The sequence below is a fragment of the Triturus cristatus genome, chromosome 6 (assembly GCF_964204655.1).
Source record: "Triturus cristatus chromosome 6, aTriCri1.1, whole genome shotgun sequence".
NCBI classification, from domain to species: domain Eukaryota; kingdom Metazoa; phylum Chordata; class Amphibia; order Caudata; family Salamandridae; genus Triturus; species Triturus cristatus.
This window is the reverse complement of record NC_140589.1, coordinates 777,267,990-777,284,067: the sequence shown is the minus strand read 5'-3', so window position 1 is coordinate 777,284,067 and position 16,078 is coordinate 777,267,990. Positions and strand designations below refer to the sequence as shown.

The following is a 16,078-nucleotide window of genomic DNA, read 5'->3' as shown; positions in this document are numbered from 1 at the left end:
CGCCATCCAACGCAAGTCGTTGTAATGACTTGCGTTGTCAAAACCGCGATGTAATGTACCGTGATGTTAATGTATGCGTTGTAACGTCATACATCCACGTGAGCAGCGCCACCAGGCTGACGGTAAAGGCAAGCAGGACAAATTTGCACGGCAATAACCCCCGTTTCAAAATAAGAAAGTTGCTGCACTAACAGCGAGGTATGCCACAGATAGTGAGAACGCAGCTTTGGAACCTGACATGGGCACTAACGCTGCTAGACAGCGCAGCGGAGGTTACAGTAGTGCGGCAAGCACTGCGTCCATATCTGAAGGTGACAGCAACTGACACATTCATTACTGTAGAAAACTGCTGATACTAGAGTGGCTCCCCCTGACAGACTATAATAGAAGGTGACATACAACGTACCATAAAAGGGATTTTTTGGGAAACCTCTACATATGACATCCTGTTAGCAGAGGCAGACTGGCCCCCAGCTTTCGTTTTGGCCGCTCCTAGAGGGGAGGAGGTAATCCTCTCATCTTTTGCACACACTGTGCCAAAGGATCAGGCTCAGAATTTGCAGAAGAGTGGGCTCAGGTACTTGCACCGGCGTTGTACCGTACTCAGGTTTGGTGGGATAAGTTGTCGCCAAGCCATGAGATTCCATTACGGTGTATGCCCCAGCCACAACCCCAATATCCCATGCACCGCGAAGCTAGATCTCACGTCGCAGAAATCCTTGAACAATTGTAATATCAAGGTGTTATTGAAACATGTGTTTCACCCATGAATAATCCTTTATTCACTGTAACCAAACCTGATGGGTCGTACCACCTAGTTTTGGATTACCGGCATTTGAACTCTCATTGTCGGACCTGTGCGGTACAGAATAGCCACAGTTCTGCACTCGTTCATAGTCTGGTGAGAAAAAGGTTTAAAACCACACTTGACATCTCGATCGGCTTTTATAGCCATAATCTGTCCTCTATTAGTAGTCAATGGGCAGCCTTTACTTCTGGCGGCAAACAGAAACAGTTTAAAAGATTAGCCATGGGCTATAAAAACAGTCCAGGTGTCTTTGCCGCTCGTGTAGTCTCTCTGTTAGAGAGCATTGACCCTGATGCGTAGTCATATGTTGATGATATCTATCTCACAGACGACGAATTATGGCAGCATCTGTGTCGCGTTGACCGCATCATTGTCATGTTTGCGGACTTCGGTTACAAATTCAACTTTGCAAAGTCGCACATTGCAGAGTATACAGTGTTTTTTTTGGGCTATGAACTCAACAACGAAGGACGAGGTTTAGCACCTCACTTCCTGGAGAAGTGCGCTTGTTTGTGTGCTCCAACAACACTGAAGAAATTAAAATCTTTGCTGGGTTTTTTTCATTTCGGACGTACCTACATTCCCGATTATGCCCAGCGTATCAAGCCGCTATATGCCTTGGTACAACCTACTTTTTCCAAATCGAGCTGGCTGCCAGAACATTTAGCTATCCTGCAATCTTTGCAGGCTGATCTTCTTGCTTCGAAATACTTACTGACGCGTGATAACCACACTAACCTGGTGATAAGAATTGTGCCTAGCACAGTGGGTTTCACATACTTAACGTTCAATGAGGGCGACACAGTCCCCATTGCTTACAAATCGCACTTGTACACTTTGGCTGAAATGCGCTTTTCCACTGTCGAAAAGGTTTTGACTGCAGTGCAGATGGAGATTCTGAAAGAGAGAGCGCTGTCGCAAGGGAAACGCATTTTGGTTGTTACACCATATCCTGCCCTAGAGGCAGTAACGAAAGCCAGCGTACCAAATTCTAAACCTTTGCATCCACGTTGGATACAATGAGCCACTTCTTTGACATCACCGGATGTCACTTACATCTTTGATGCCTCATTGCAGACTCAGGAGTACTTGCAGTAAGAATTTGTTCATCCGGCTCCTCTGTCCTTGCGCCGTCTTGAGGATTACCATTGTATCATTTATACTGACGGTTCGGCACAACCGGCCACGGATTCTAAGCATGCTTATTCAGCGGCCCGCGCAATAGTGGCTGGTACGTTTGTGAATGGTGAATTCAAATCTGATGTCATGCACACACAGACGTTTGGTGATTGTACCGCCCAGTTGGCAGAGCTTCGTGCTCTGGTGCTTGCACTGGAGTTTGCTGATCCTCGAGTTACTACTCTTATAGTGAGTGACTCTTTTTACTGTGTTCAGTCTTTCAACGACAATTTATTCTTTTGGTCTCAAAATGAGTATCGGGATTCCAAAGGTAGCACAATCATGCATAAAATGGTTTGGGTTCGAGTAGCAGACCTTAAACAACGTCTGCCGCTCGTGAATGTAATTCATACTCTAGGACACCAGCGAGTAGGTGTCCACGCTGTTGGAAACAGCTTAGCTGACAAAGCAGCGAAAACAGCAGTGGCAACATATCTAGTAGCAGCAGCTACAAGATCCAAAAGTAAGATTGATGATGACATCTTAGCAGCTATTGCTGCAACAGAGAAGGGTAATAATTACCCTTGGGTTTCCCTTCTAAATACTCTTATCATTTAAGTCCTGATAAAGTTCCCTATGTGAGAATTAATGACGTTGGTGACAGATTGATTCCCAACGCGGACTGCAGACTTTCCTTGATAACAGCAGCGCACGAAGGTATGGCTTTTGCCATGCCGGCGATTCGGCGACTGTTACTCTCTTACAACAACGTTACTGTTGGCGCGGATTGTATAAACAGACTCGTGCTTATGTTCTTAAATATGATATTTGTCAGCAGATAAAACTTTCGACTGTTGCTTGCCCACCTCAAACACAGTTGTACATATCTAATAAACCACTCGGGTGCATTTATGTAGATCACTGCGTTCCTTTCTCCTCTGATACTGCGTATAAGTAAATCTTAGTTGCAGTGGATTCGTGCACACGTTTTCTTTGGGTCTGGCCATAACGGAGTGCTGATGCTCGAACTGTCATCAGGGATTTGCGTGTCTTTGTGGGGATTTTTGCATGTGGTACCCTTAATTCTGACCAAGGTCCTGCATTCGCCTCCAAGACATACAAAGATGCCATGAGATCTTTGGGGGTCCAAGTCAAATTTTTGTCTCTATACCGGCCTGAGGGCAATAGAGTTGTGGAGCGAATGAACCGTGACTTAAAGCAATCCCTGACAGCTAGGGTTTTAGGTACTGGCAGGAACTGGTTGGCCCATCTGTATAGCATTCAACGTGCACTTAATAATCTCCCTAGAAGGTCTCTGGGTGGGCGGACCCCATACAAAATGCTCTTTGGCATAAAGATGTTTGTCCCGGACCTTGATGGTCTAGACATGGCGGCGTCAGCCGCACCCTTTGACGTAGTTTATCACTGTGCTGTATTACAGAGTCTACAAGAGACCAGAGACAGTCTTGCAAAGGAACACTTGCCCTCCACAACTGATGCTGTGCTTCAGATTCCGGTAGTTGGCTGGCTACCTTGAGTTGATGACCTGGTCCATGAGAAGGTGTAGAACAAGAAGGAGTTTGGCCCCTCTTATCATGTTCCAGTATCAGTGCTTGGCGTGCAGGGTACAAGAACAGTCATTTTACCTCCACTTCCTGGTCACAAGGATAACAGGTACATCTCCATTGACAATGTCAAACTACGAGTGGCCGATTCTTCTTAGTATGACTCCAGTGTTCTCTTGTCCAGCAATGCTGAGAAATTCTGTTTTGGCTCCAGCAACTACCAACAGGCCTGACATTTTGTCATCAAGATGCATACCGTTACTAATCCTTTATTGCCTCCACCGGCCGGTGGTCCAATTGAAGATACTGAGTATACTTATCCCACAGATGTGTCGTTGCCAGGTTTACATTCAAGTGCAGTTGACCAGCCACGTTTTTCATTTGACACTAACTCTGTGACTTCCAATACCCCATCGAAAATTTCTGTTTTTGCTGTTTGGTTTAAAAGACATTTTTTAATTGCCCCTTGGACTTACATTTGGCTGGTGCTCATAACTATTTTTTTGTTTATGTCCATTGGATTTGTGGTTGGGTTTTTTCGTCTAGTAAATGGACACTAGCTCACCGAAAGATCTACAATTAGTTTAATTGATGGAACTTTGGCACCCCACTCCTCATCACACATCATAAAGAGGGACCAGACTTTTGTAAATATTACTGCCTGGCCTGTGTTAGATGGAATTATATGGGATGCTGTTAAATTTCAAATTCATGGTCCCACAGAGGTGATTAATGTCCCCAATGTACTGCTGCCTTGTGGTGCTGTAATATCCTATTCAACACTAAGTTTGTACTTAATCTGTCTATATGCAACTTTCTTTGAGTATGTGTATGTGCCTATGTCCTTGGCTAACTCAATAAAATTTGTTTTAAAAAAAACAAATTTTTGTCCCCAATGTACTTCGTGTTTCTATGGAGGATGTTGTGAAACAAAACATCCGCTCTGATGATTGGGATGTCCAAGCCATAGAGGCTCTTTTTTCTGATTTGAAATATTATGCTGCTTTTGATGCTGAAGATTTAAATTTAGACGCAGCAAACTACGGAGAGTTGTTTTTCTACCAACACTATGGCAATAATTTCCTGCATAAAGCAAATACATTTAGAAATGTTGTCAATTATACACAATTGGAACATAGTCCAGCACCAGTTGAAGGCAGCTCCAAAACTCTACTGGACAAATTTACATATTTTACTGACTTCAGTGCATCTAAACCTGAAGCCTTTTATTAAAAATGGGTTCCTGAGTCAGCTTCCAAAGTTAGACCCACCCACTCTAAATTATTGTATTCCAAATCCGTTATGGATGAATTAGCTATAGGGAGCTATGAGCTGTGGAAAGATACCGTTGATCTTAAATCTGTTTGGGGTTCAAAAGCATGGCAGGTACAAGGTACAGAAGCACTGAATCATGCATGCCTTATACCTAACCACCTGTTGTTTTTGAATTCTACCATTTTTCAAACCACCTGCCTTGGATTGGCTACTTCAAAAAAGATGAATTCCCGTACTATTCCTGATCTGGGCGCTTATCCAAGATGGGATAATCAAACAGATCTGTCCCTTGATGCATTGCAGTCTTTTATTACTAATACATCCTTCAACATTTCCAACCTAGACCCTGAAGGGTGGGTAATATGGCAGAAAAACTCAGATTCCTGTCAACATCGTTTTCTGGGTCTGTACCCTGGCTATACACAGGTTAGGGTGGACCCCCGATTTGAATCTTCCCATTCAGTTACTACCTATTCTGTAGGAAAATTATGTCAGAACTGGCTGCAACATTCCACCTTGGCATCTGTTAAACTTCATTTATCAAAATTGAATGACAAAGTGGATTTGAATGATTTTGTTAAGGGTCCTGTGGGTGACAGGTCCAAAAGATGGGTGTATGCTGTTTACAACGAAGTTTGGAAATTATCTCAAATTGAAGCTGCTTCCAGATTACGGGCTATTGATCAAGCCAATTTAGATAAAGTGCTAGCTGTCATAGATAATAGCATTAACACCCTTTCTTCCAGAATTTACACATTAGATAATATTGTTTAATCTGTTGTGGATAATGTACAGGATGATATGTCTGTTTTATACCATGTTCAAAATCAATTGCGTTCTATAATGCAGTTTGCATGGACTTTACAAAGATTGAAGGCAGTTCCCTGGGACTAGATGAACACATCATCTTTATTCCCACCGATTAATCTGACTGATAAACAACAGTTCATGTCATAGCGAAGGGAGGGTGGTTGTTTTCCACTATCATTTGTAATATGATTTTTCCCTTCATTTTCTATGGTATTGTAACAATGTTGATGGTTTTGTTCTTAATCATTTGTCTGCTTATGTTAGCCAAAGTACTGCACCTTAGAGCACGTAGTTAAAAATAAACATTTTAAACTTTATCGTGTCTCTGATTACTCTTGTTGTGGACTGATATGAGAATAATAACGAAAAGGTGTTTCTGATTCCCACCATTCCTGAGAGTACTCTAAGTTGCTTGTTCTGGGTTGTCTAATCATTGGTAGCTTTGCGATGATACGGAGAACGAATGAGACACTGATGCTAGTCGGATAGGGGTTCTGGGTACTGAGGTGAGTTTTTGGTACACCGCAATTCACTGAGGTCCTGGTTTCCTGCGCATAGTTCTGTGCATGAGCAGAATCCCTACAACAAAGGTAGGTGGCTGCTTTCAGAATTGTTGACATGTCTCAACCAAGGGAGTCCCCAAAAGCTCTTTATAGTTGTAGCATCCTGGAGTGTGAGGATAGTTTAAACATATTTATATAAGGGCTGGTTTTTTAAACCCACCATCGTTTTAGAAACACATATTAACATCAATGAGTGCCATTAGAAGAACAGCACCATCTGAAACTGATGTTAACCACAACAGAAATTAACACCAGCTGTAGACTATTCTCAAAAGGCTTATCACATACCTGTCTTCTGCAACTTGTCACAATCATCAAGTTAACAGCCCAAAATACTCCACGATTACAAGTGAATGTTTCCCGATACAGGGCCTGGCTATGGTCATAAAACAGAATCTACAGAAATAAGGTGTAGAACAAGAAGGAGTTTGGCCCCTCTTATCGTGTTCCAGTATCAGTGCTTGGCGTGCAGGGTACAAGAACAGTCATTTTATCTCCACTTCCTGGTCACAAGGATAACAGGTACATCTCCATTGCCAATGTCAAACTACGAGTGGCCGATTCTTCTTAGTATGACTCCAGTGGTCTCTTGTCCAGCAATGCTGAGAAATTCTGTTTTGGCTGGGAGGAATTTATTTGCTATATGTAGATAGCAAAATGTACACCTTATCCTACATCATCTAGAAGTCGCCATAAAAATGATTGATCCCATAAAAGATGACAAAACACCAATTGTGCACAGCAGACAGACCATGACACCCTTAAGGAAAGCAGCTATATTTTGTATATTAACTCTTAGCTGCTTTCAAAATACAACAGGCTAATAAGCTGGCATCTCCCAATCACCTGTGAGCATGCTCTTGCAGCATTTGATGCAGACTAGTATGGTTTTGCTTGTCATACTACACGGACATGCTAGTTAAAACAAAGGTACCCATAGCACGAATACTAAACAAAGTATATAAAGTTGAAAAACTTTCTTTTTTTATGTGTAGTAAACATGTGTTTAACCAAAATATAACACAAAGGGTACAAGTGGACTTATGGTTAAGGGTTGGAGGTTACTTAGTCATAGTGTCAGGTGGCTATGGATAGTTCTAAGGTTTGAATTAGGCTTAGGGTCATATCTAGATTACTCAGTGGGGTCAGTGTTGGCCTTAGACCAATGTTTCCCAAACTGGTGGGTTGAGATCCGATTTTTGGTGAGGTGTAAACGTCCAAGCAAATAATAAAGATGCCTTTAAATTCTGTATTTATCTTGTCAAATACCAGGCTATGTCTTCTTACAAATTACTTCTTCTTTTTTTAACATGAGGGTTGGTGTTTGCAGACTCCTCTCACTTTGCAGTCAGAGAAAGAAAATTAAAGTGAATTCACAATTTCTGTCCAGATGATGACCTCAGAAAGTGAGTATTGATGTTGAAAGATCATCGCCATTGCAACTAACAGACCAGGACTATTCTGAGAATTATAAATCTCTAATCCATCTGACCTGCTAGACCTTTGTCGTTTGTTGATCTTCGCCCATACACCCTTGCAATATCATTGTTGTTATCTGTTTTATGTGTGATCACTGGGGACACGAAGCATCTTTGCTCTTTTATCCTGTTTTGGGTGATGATCATAAATTCTAGGAATTGTTCAATACAGTTCTAAAGTCATGGAGGATAGCTGATGATTTTTTAATCCATTAGCTGTTGCAGTAATTACATCGTTTTTGAAAATGTTGAATGCTCTGCATTGATTGCATGTAGTAATGCTACCTAATATATTTCGAGCATGACTTGGTGACCAATCGTTTCTTATAATCATATTTACCAACATTCCCTTTAGCATATTGGTGTCTCTTGTACTTGTTTACAGTTGTACTTCAAGTCTCAATTTAGTGCTCACATTGATAGTATGGAATGCATAAATCATGTGCCATAGAGCAAGCGCTAACAAACTGATTTTCTGTGATGGATTATGTAGTATCCACAAAGAAATGCGTCTCTTGTCACTTAATATATCCCCACAATGGCAGCAATTTTATGGAATAACAAAATGATGAGCCCATCACGTCAGAATTAGAACACATAATCTGATGGTCACTAAAATATCTGGAGCAGGTGTTCAACCCACTGAGTTATCCTTCTGCCACAGTATACAGTAATGTAAATTAGGTCTTTAGAGGTTATTTTACATGCCTCTTGGCCTCTCTGCTGACATCAATTTCTTGTCACTTAATATCTCTCCACAATGGCAGCAATTTTATGGATTAACAAAATAATGAGCCCATCATGTCAGAATTAGAACACATAATCTGACAATCACTAAAACATCTGGAGCAGGTGTTCAACCCACTGAGCTATCCGTCCGCCACAGTATATAGAAATGTAAATTAGGTCTTTAGAGGTTATTTTAAATGCCTCTTGGCCTCTCTGCTGAGACTCAATTAGCACCTTACTGTGTGGTTTAGTACACCCTCTGTCCTCAAGTATTCTTAGGACTTGTTCACTGGCCTCTCTTCTTTCCCCTTATGCATGCAGTCCCTCCCTTCAGTGTTAAAGCTTGTGGACAGTAAAGAGGCAAACTACTGTTGACTGGTCTGGGAACAGGTTAAAGGACATCCTTGGGTGCTTCTGGCATAGAAGGCCTAGTAGAAATCCCTACCTTTTCTTCAACAGCAACACCCCCATGGGACGTTGAAAGTCTGGGACATTCAGCTTGGAGTAAAACTTCTGTCATGATTAGTGCTCACAGACATCAGCACTATACATACAGACCTTCCTAAACTCTTGCACTGACACACCTAAGTAAAATACCTGAGTTCTATGATGAATAGTAGTGTTTGAGTTTGGTGATTGTAGATCCTGGTTAGATCGATGCCATCAAAGCTTCTCTACTAGACCAGAAGGGTGAGATCCTTGGCAAATTAAGGGATATGATTTTCGGTCATTGGTGCCAAAGGGCACCACAACTGCTATATGTCGTAACATATGTGGAGGTCCTCTGTCACCTCTAATGATCATGTTTTCATGATATTTATACTGCTGATGAGTTCTGTCCAGGTGCAGTCTATCTGCTATCGGACCCAGTGCTCTCTACATAATTGAGTAGCAGCACTTCTCTCTGAACCTATAGATTTGTCAAGCTCTGGTGTCTGCGACCTGTGCTTTTTATAACCTTTGATGGCCCATGTTAGCTTGCATCAACCTATTTGTAAACAGCTCTGATAGTTGTAGTTTTTTAGCCAACTCTTCGAGGAGAGTATGTTCAAAGAAAATCAACATTTATTTTTAAAAGTATACTTGAGAAGGGGTGGGCGGGTGAGTATCAGTACCCCTGTGGAAAGTAAAGTTTGTGTAACACACAACACAAGTACCGGAATATTTCATTGCATTAAAGTACAGAGTCTGTTTCCCGCCTTTAATTACGATATAACTATAATATAATCTTAACTTCTGTGAAAAGGCATTCCATTCTGTTCACCAACCGAACTTTACTTTGGACTTTTCGACATTGTTAGGATCACAAAGGCATCCTCAAGGCAGCTGACAGAGCAAACTACCCTTAATAAACTGTAATAAATCTATGAGAGTTATGTTTCATCCTTTCAGCTTGAGCACTGTTTTTTCTCTCCACGAGCTTTTCTCGACCCACAGTGCTTTCCAATAAGCCCCAGCTCACTCCCTCCAGTTAGATCACCCTATGACCTCGCGTCTCGTCTCGTGTGTACTGTTAAATCAGTCGTTTTAAAGATAATATTGCCTTACCGTGGTAAACTGGTCCAGCAGGTACAGATTCCCCGTGCAGGCGCTGGTGGCTTCGTACCGAACGGAGACCAAAGCACAGAATGTCGATTCACAGCGCTACTTGAGCAACACGGTTTGTATGCAAGCGAGCCGCTCTTCACTTATCACAGAAACTGACCTCAGAAAGGGTTAGCCAGATGTGCGCACTTGACTTTCTACTGCTATCTTTGGACTACCTTTGGCCAGGCCTCCCTTGCGATAGTCAGTATCTGCAATATTCCCTCATTTGTTGATAGTCACCTTTGGCCGCAGCGTAGTTGTCCATAGCGTAGGAGGCCATGTGCAATGGTAACAGGTAGAGGAACCAGAGCCGAGTGAAGTGTCTGTCTTGGCTCGAAGAGCCTCTGCACAACCGAGTTGTAAACATTTTCCATGCGGTATGAACACAATATCGAGTTGTAAATATCAAGAGAACGAAAGAACTGAAAATGAATATCGTGATGCAAAAATATCCTGGTGCACAAATATCGTTGTCAAGAATTTTATTTTTGTAAATATCGTTTTCAATAATATAATTGCTAAGCATATTGTTTTTACTTAATTTAATGAGTTTTAGTTTATTTATTATTTTATGTGTTAGTATTGTTTGTCTATAAAAATTGTTATTCATTTTTTTTTTAAATATAGTTTGTAATTTTACTTGGTTTTATTTTTTTTTATTTCGTTGTTAATAGTAATTTCTAGTGTTTTGGCAGCTTGCCGGGTTTGTAGGGGGATAGGGCAAAAAAATAATTTAGTAATAGCAAATTACTAATTAATAATTTTTAAATAAGTATGAGGTTGATAGTCATTATGTTTGCTATGCAATATTGAGTTAATATACTTATATTTTAGGGGTGTGTTGCTATGTTTGTAGGGGTTTAGGGTGGGAAGTTATGTAGGTAATATTTAATTCAATATTCATTATTTAACTGATCATTAATTATTTAAATTATGTAACAATGATATATTTTTGTTACATTTTAGGTGCGGTCTACTAGGTTTGTACAGATATAGGGTGGAAAGTTAATTAGGTAATAATTAATTAACAATTAATTCGTAATCTATTACTAATTATTTAATTGAACTATGTACATTATGTAATACTTATTAATTTTTGTTGCAGGTTGTTATGTTTTTTGGAATATACGGTGGGAAGTGCATTAAATAATAATTTAAAAAGTCATCATCATTAATGCATAATTAAATGTTAAATTGATTAATGATTATGTACATTGTGTAGTAATGATATATTTTTGCTATATTTTTGGTGTGCACTCCTGGGTTTGTAGGGTTGTACGATGGGAGGTTAATCAAATATTAATTAATTAATAATCAATTGCTAATTAATTATGTAATTGTTTATTAATTATTTAAATTGTGATATTCCTATTTATTTTCATTATTTTTTATTTAAGATGTGATTTTAGGAGTAGATTGCTAGGTTTATAGGGGTACAGGGTGGAAAGTTAAGTAATAATTTACAAAAATTAATTATTACATTGTTTATGAATTTTGTAAACTGGGTAATTGTTGTTTATTTTTTATATATTTTATGCTAAATAATAATATTTATATTTAGAGTTTATATTTTTTCTAAATTAATATGGTTATTCAAGTATCTAATGTTTGAAGTGAAATAGTTTACCTACTGTTGCTTAGACTGGAGTGGGAATAGTAAATCTTGCTGCTCCGAAGTCCAATGCTTTTCATACTTTTGCACAACCTGGAGAGGGAATATTACATTTTACCCTCCAAAGTCCAACGCTTTCCCTATTACCGCACAAACTGGAGTGGAAATAGTACATTTCATCCCTCCAAAGTCCAAATCTTCCCCTACTGTTGCTTAGAATGGAGTGGAAATAGTAAATGTAACCCCTTTGAAGTCAGACGTTTACCCTACTGTTGCCAGATGGGAGAGGGAATACTAAATTTAACCCCACTGAAGTCCAATGATTTTCTTACTGTTGCACAGACTTGAATGGGAATAGTAAATCATTTCCCTTCAAAGTCCAACGCTTTCCCTATGGTTGGGCAGACTGGAGTGGAAATAGTAAATACAGTCGTTTTTTGCCATTGGGGGCCCATAGCGGGCCCCCAGGGATCCTGGAGGGTGGGGGTGCACATGGGGGGTACCTATGGTACCCCCTGCAGTTCCATGCACAACAAGGCAGGCACCGCGCGGTGCCTGCCATGTTGTCCATGGAAGTGCACGACATGCCTTCTTGGCATTGTGGCGGGCGGTGCTTTCTGCACCGCCCGCCTTAATGTTAACTATGCGGGATGCGCCCGCTAGTGTGGCGGGCGCATCCTAATTGTAACTGCGGGACTGCCGCATGCATTGTGGGTGGTCCCATTTCCCGGGGCTATGGCGGGCAGACAAAGTCCACCCACCATGCTAATGGTACCCATAAGGTGGTCAGAAGGAGTCTTGTAAACAAAGTGCTCCAGGACTGACCAGAACTGGTTTGGACTAGGTAAAGGCCTCTCTGCCTTCAGAGAATAAAGAGAAAAGTAGTATAAATATGGGGACCCAGACCCCAAGACTTTAGATCACTTCTGGAACAACAAGATGAACCTCTGCCAAGGAGAAGAACCAAAGGAAGCTGTAGGAGTTGTACTGCCCCCCTGCCAGTTTGCTGTGTTGCTGGGTTGGCCTACAGTGGTGTCTTCAGTGCCAAGGAGAGGAGAAGGAACTTTCAAAGGACTTTCATCATCTTGCAGAATACTACTCTAAGGGCTTGAACTTGTGCTTGCCTCCTGCTGAAGTCTCAGGGACAAAAGACTTCACCACCAGCTCCCCCTCAGAATTTCCTTGCTGGGAATTCTATCTGCAGAAGCCTGCGTGTTGCTGGCAGCTGGAAGCACGATGCAACAAGAAGAAGTGTGACGCCGTCGCAGCTGTAGTCGTCGCATCGCCTGAGAAGCGTGCCGCCACCGCATCTCCCCAGAAGTGTGTCTTCGTCGCAGCTGTCTGCTGTTGCATCACCGGAGAAGTGTGTCACCGCCGTGAGGGCCGCCGTCGCATCACCGGAGAAGCGTGTCGCAGGGCCTGTCGTGCCACAAGGCTGCCAGTGCGTGTACGCATCATCTTCACATCGTCACATCAAGGGCACCATCATATCGCATCGCACCGGATTGTCGCATCGCATCGAGGCGCCATCTTGCTGCATCGCAACCGAGCTGCAGCACGAGAATCCACGCATCACCTCCTCTCCGGTAATGATCAAGACGCATCCCCTACCCTGAGCAAGCATTGAGGCGTGACGTATAATCTCCCCCGAAGCAAAGGAACCAACGCATCTCCAACGCTGCAAGCCTTTTTTTTATTTTGCGTTACGCATCCAGGTACTTTTGTGAGAACTGTGTCACAGTTACCATCAACTTGAACTACCATCTTTAAGTCAATTTTGAGTACAGTATTGTGGATTTTTGTCGTTTGTAGTCTTGTGTTAAGTCTATATAAAGAATACTTATATTTTTAAAACCTGTGTGGCGTCCATCTGAAGTGTTTTCACTGTATTACTATATGTGTTCACAAATGCTTAACACACTGCCTCTGAGATAAGCCTGTCTACTTGTGCCAAGCTACCAAGGGCGTGAGTATGGGTTATCCAGTATTGTAATCCCCTTTCCCTTACTTAGAAGCAAGGGTGCCTGTTTGGTCAAAGATACCTACCTCTGCCAACTAGACACCCCCAGTTCTAACAAGCATCTTCCATTTACTTCCCCCAAATAGGCACACACCTTATGCCAACAATTTCTGTTTGTTCTCCACCAAGAGTCAGAGGCAGGTAATGCCATCAGAACTCACTTGTTCAATTCCACTCTTGACTAGGTGAGGGATGAAAAATGACATACAATTTAACACAATTGCAAACAGCACCAGGGAACCGCTTAATGACCCTTGCTGCCAGTGTGCCTGGTGGCCTGACCATCCTCCAAGTCCCCATCAATAATGAATACTAGGCAAACAAGGGTGGGACTGAAAGGTGCTGGACCACCAGCAGATTGGTTTCCCCTCCAGCCAGCCTGTTCCAAGATATTCATTACCCCTTCAATAGGCCAAACCAGCAAAGTAGCCACATTTGTAGACTATCCCCCTTCTTTTCCGTGAAAAGTTCTCCTCATGCCACAGGTGAGGGTTAGGGGTGTTTCACAAAGCAGCTCCCAGCCTTCAGATAGGTGTGTCTGGATCCTCCATCTGTTGAGTCACATGGCCGAAGAACAAAAAGGCTGCTCCACGATCATGTGGTGTTTTTAAGACAAGCCAAAACACCACCCTGATGACGTTCTGCCTCATACCTGTATGGAGCTGTTTGGTGGAGCATCCAGTCTTGCTTCCTGCAAGACCTGGATGACTGGCAGGATGATCCCCTCAGCTCCTTGCACACACATTTGATGGCCTCACTGCTCCGGCCCGTAGAGCGACTAAAGGCTGCCCTTTCCTAGCTGCAGGGGTCACCATCTCATAGCATGTGGAAACTTTGACATTGATATGTTACATTATATTACTGAACTGGGAGGCACTTATGAAAGAGATATTTTTAAGCATGAACTTAGAACCGTTCCTGAACATACCCTGGCAATGATGCATTTAGTGAACTAAGAGTCAAGTCAGTCATCATGTGCACCCTGTATGTGACCCAAATTCATATTGATAGAGCAAGATTACAGTCTTAAATATTTTCGGACAGCTCGTATTCTGAACATTCATATTTGAAGGTGCTTTCTTATGTTGTAATGATGAAAAAGGAGGATAGAGGAGTATAAAATAGTTTCCTAAGAACACAATTCGGTTAAGTGGGGAAGCCGGGATTAATCACATGTTTTCTGGTTTCACTTTGTACAAACCAGCTACTAAATGGGTGTTTGTTTGTTCCTCCTTTTTAACTAAAAAATTAATGCTTTGCTTTTAACTCTTTTCCCAAGAGAGTAGAACGAGCGAGGAAGGCAGAAGCCATATTAAAGCTCAGCTTGTTTTGGGATTGAGGTTCCAGGAGGACTTTGAGCTGACCCAGAGCTTGTGAATATAGCTTGAGTCTGGTTCAAGTTTCCAGTGGCTTGCTCACCTCTAGAACAGAGCCCAAGTGTGTGAGGGGCCCTCTGCATGCCAATTATTGTCCTTTTTCAAATTCCTCTTGTATTAAACAGGGATCACTGTACTTTTTGCCTCTGCTACATTTTTGGTTGTAATAAATGGAGTAAGCCCTTTAGCCAGTGCTTACTTTGTAAAAAAACAATACATGCCAGGGCCTTTGTCAAGAGACCAATGCAATTTGCGCCAACCATTGCCCCTGCTAGCACTGCCAATGTCAGTAAAGCTATTAGAATGGCTTAGGTGGCAGATACTAGCCATTTTAAATGTATATTGAATCTATAGACAACTGTGATTGTGGTCATTCCTAAATTAGACAAACAGTGCTACCATGTACCAAGCCTCGCACTCAACCCACCGACCAACCCCACCCACCCCGACGATGGTGCACTCACCCTCAGACACTGGATGGACAACTGCGCCAACACCTTAGCCCCGCTGAAAAAACCCACCAACAGAGACACCAGCAAAAGAGCCAGCTGGTTCACCCCGGAACTCCTCGCTTCAAAGCGCACCTGCCGGAAATTGGAGATCATATGGCACAGCGACAAGACGCCGGACAGCCGCGCTGCCCACAAAGACGCCATCCGCAACCACCACCACCTCAGGACCGCCAAAAGGACCTCCTTCACAGACCGCCTTGACAACAATGCACACAACAGCAAGGAGCTCTTCAACATCATGAAGGAACTCTCCAACCCCAGCTCCAGCGCCAACGACATCCCGCCATCGCAAGCCCTGTGCGACTCCCTCGCCACCTTCTTTCACCAAAAAATCACCGACATCCATGACAGTTTCAACCCCCGGACGACCCCTACAGGCCTCGACACGCCGGACCCACCACACCCCACCGACCATAACTCCCTGACAACCTGGGCCAACGTGAGCATCAAGGACACAATCAAGATCATGGGCACAATCCACTCCGGATCCCTGTCCGACACTCTCCCACACCACATTTTCAACAAAGCTGGCAGTTCCATCGCACCCCACCTGCGCAACATCATCAACCTCTCCTTCGAGACCGCTACCTTCCCTGAGAGCTGGAAGCATGCAGAGATCAACGC

At 42.5% G+C, this 16,078-nt stretch overlaps 1 protein-coding gene across 1 annotated transcript in view; it reads right to left on the bottom strand.

The window, feature by feature from the left end:
• LOC146817859 (amine sulfotransferase-like) overlaps positions 1-10,288 on the bottom strand; it is a 363,774-nt gene extending 353,486 nt beyond the window's left edge. Inside the window, exon 1 of the mRNA XM_085611341.1 lies at positions 9,896-10,288. The gene's annotated coding sequence lies outside the window, so the exon portion shown is untranslated. The remainder of the gene's footprint in view (positions 1-9,895) is intronic.
• Positions 10,289-16,078: the final 5,790 nt, after the last annotated feature.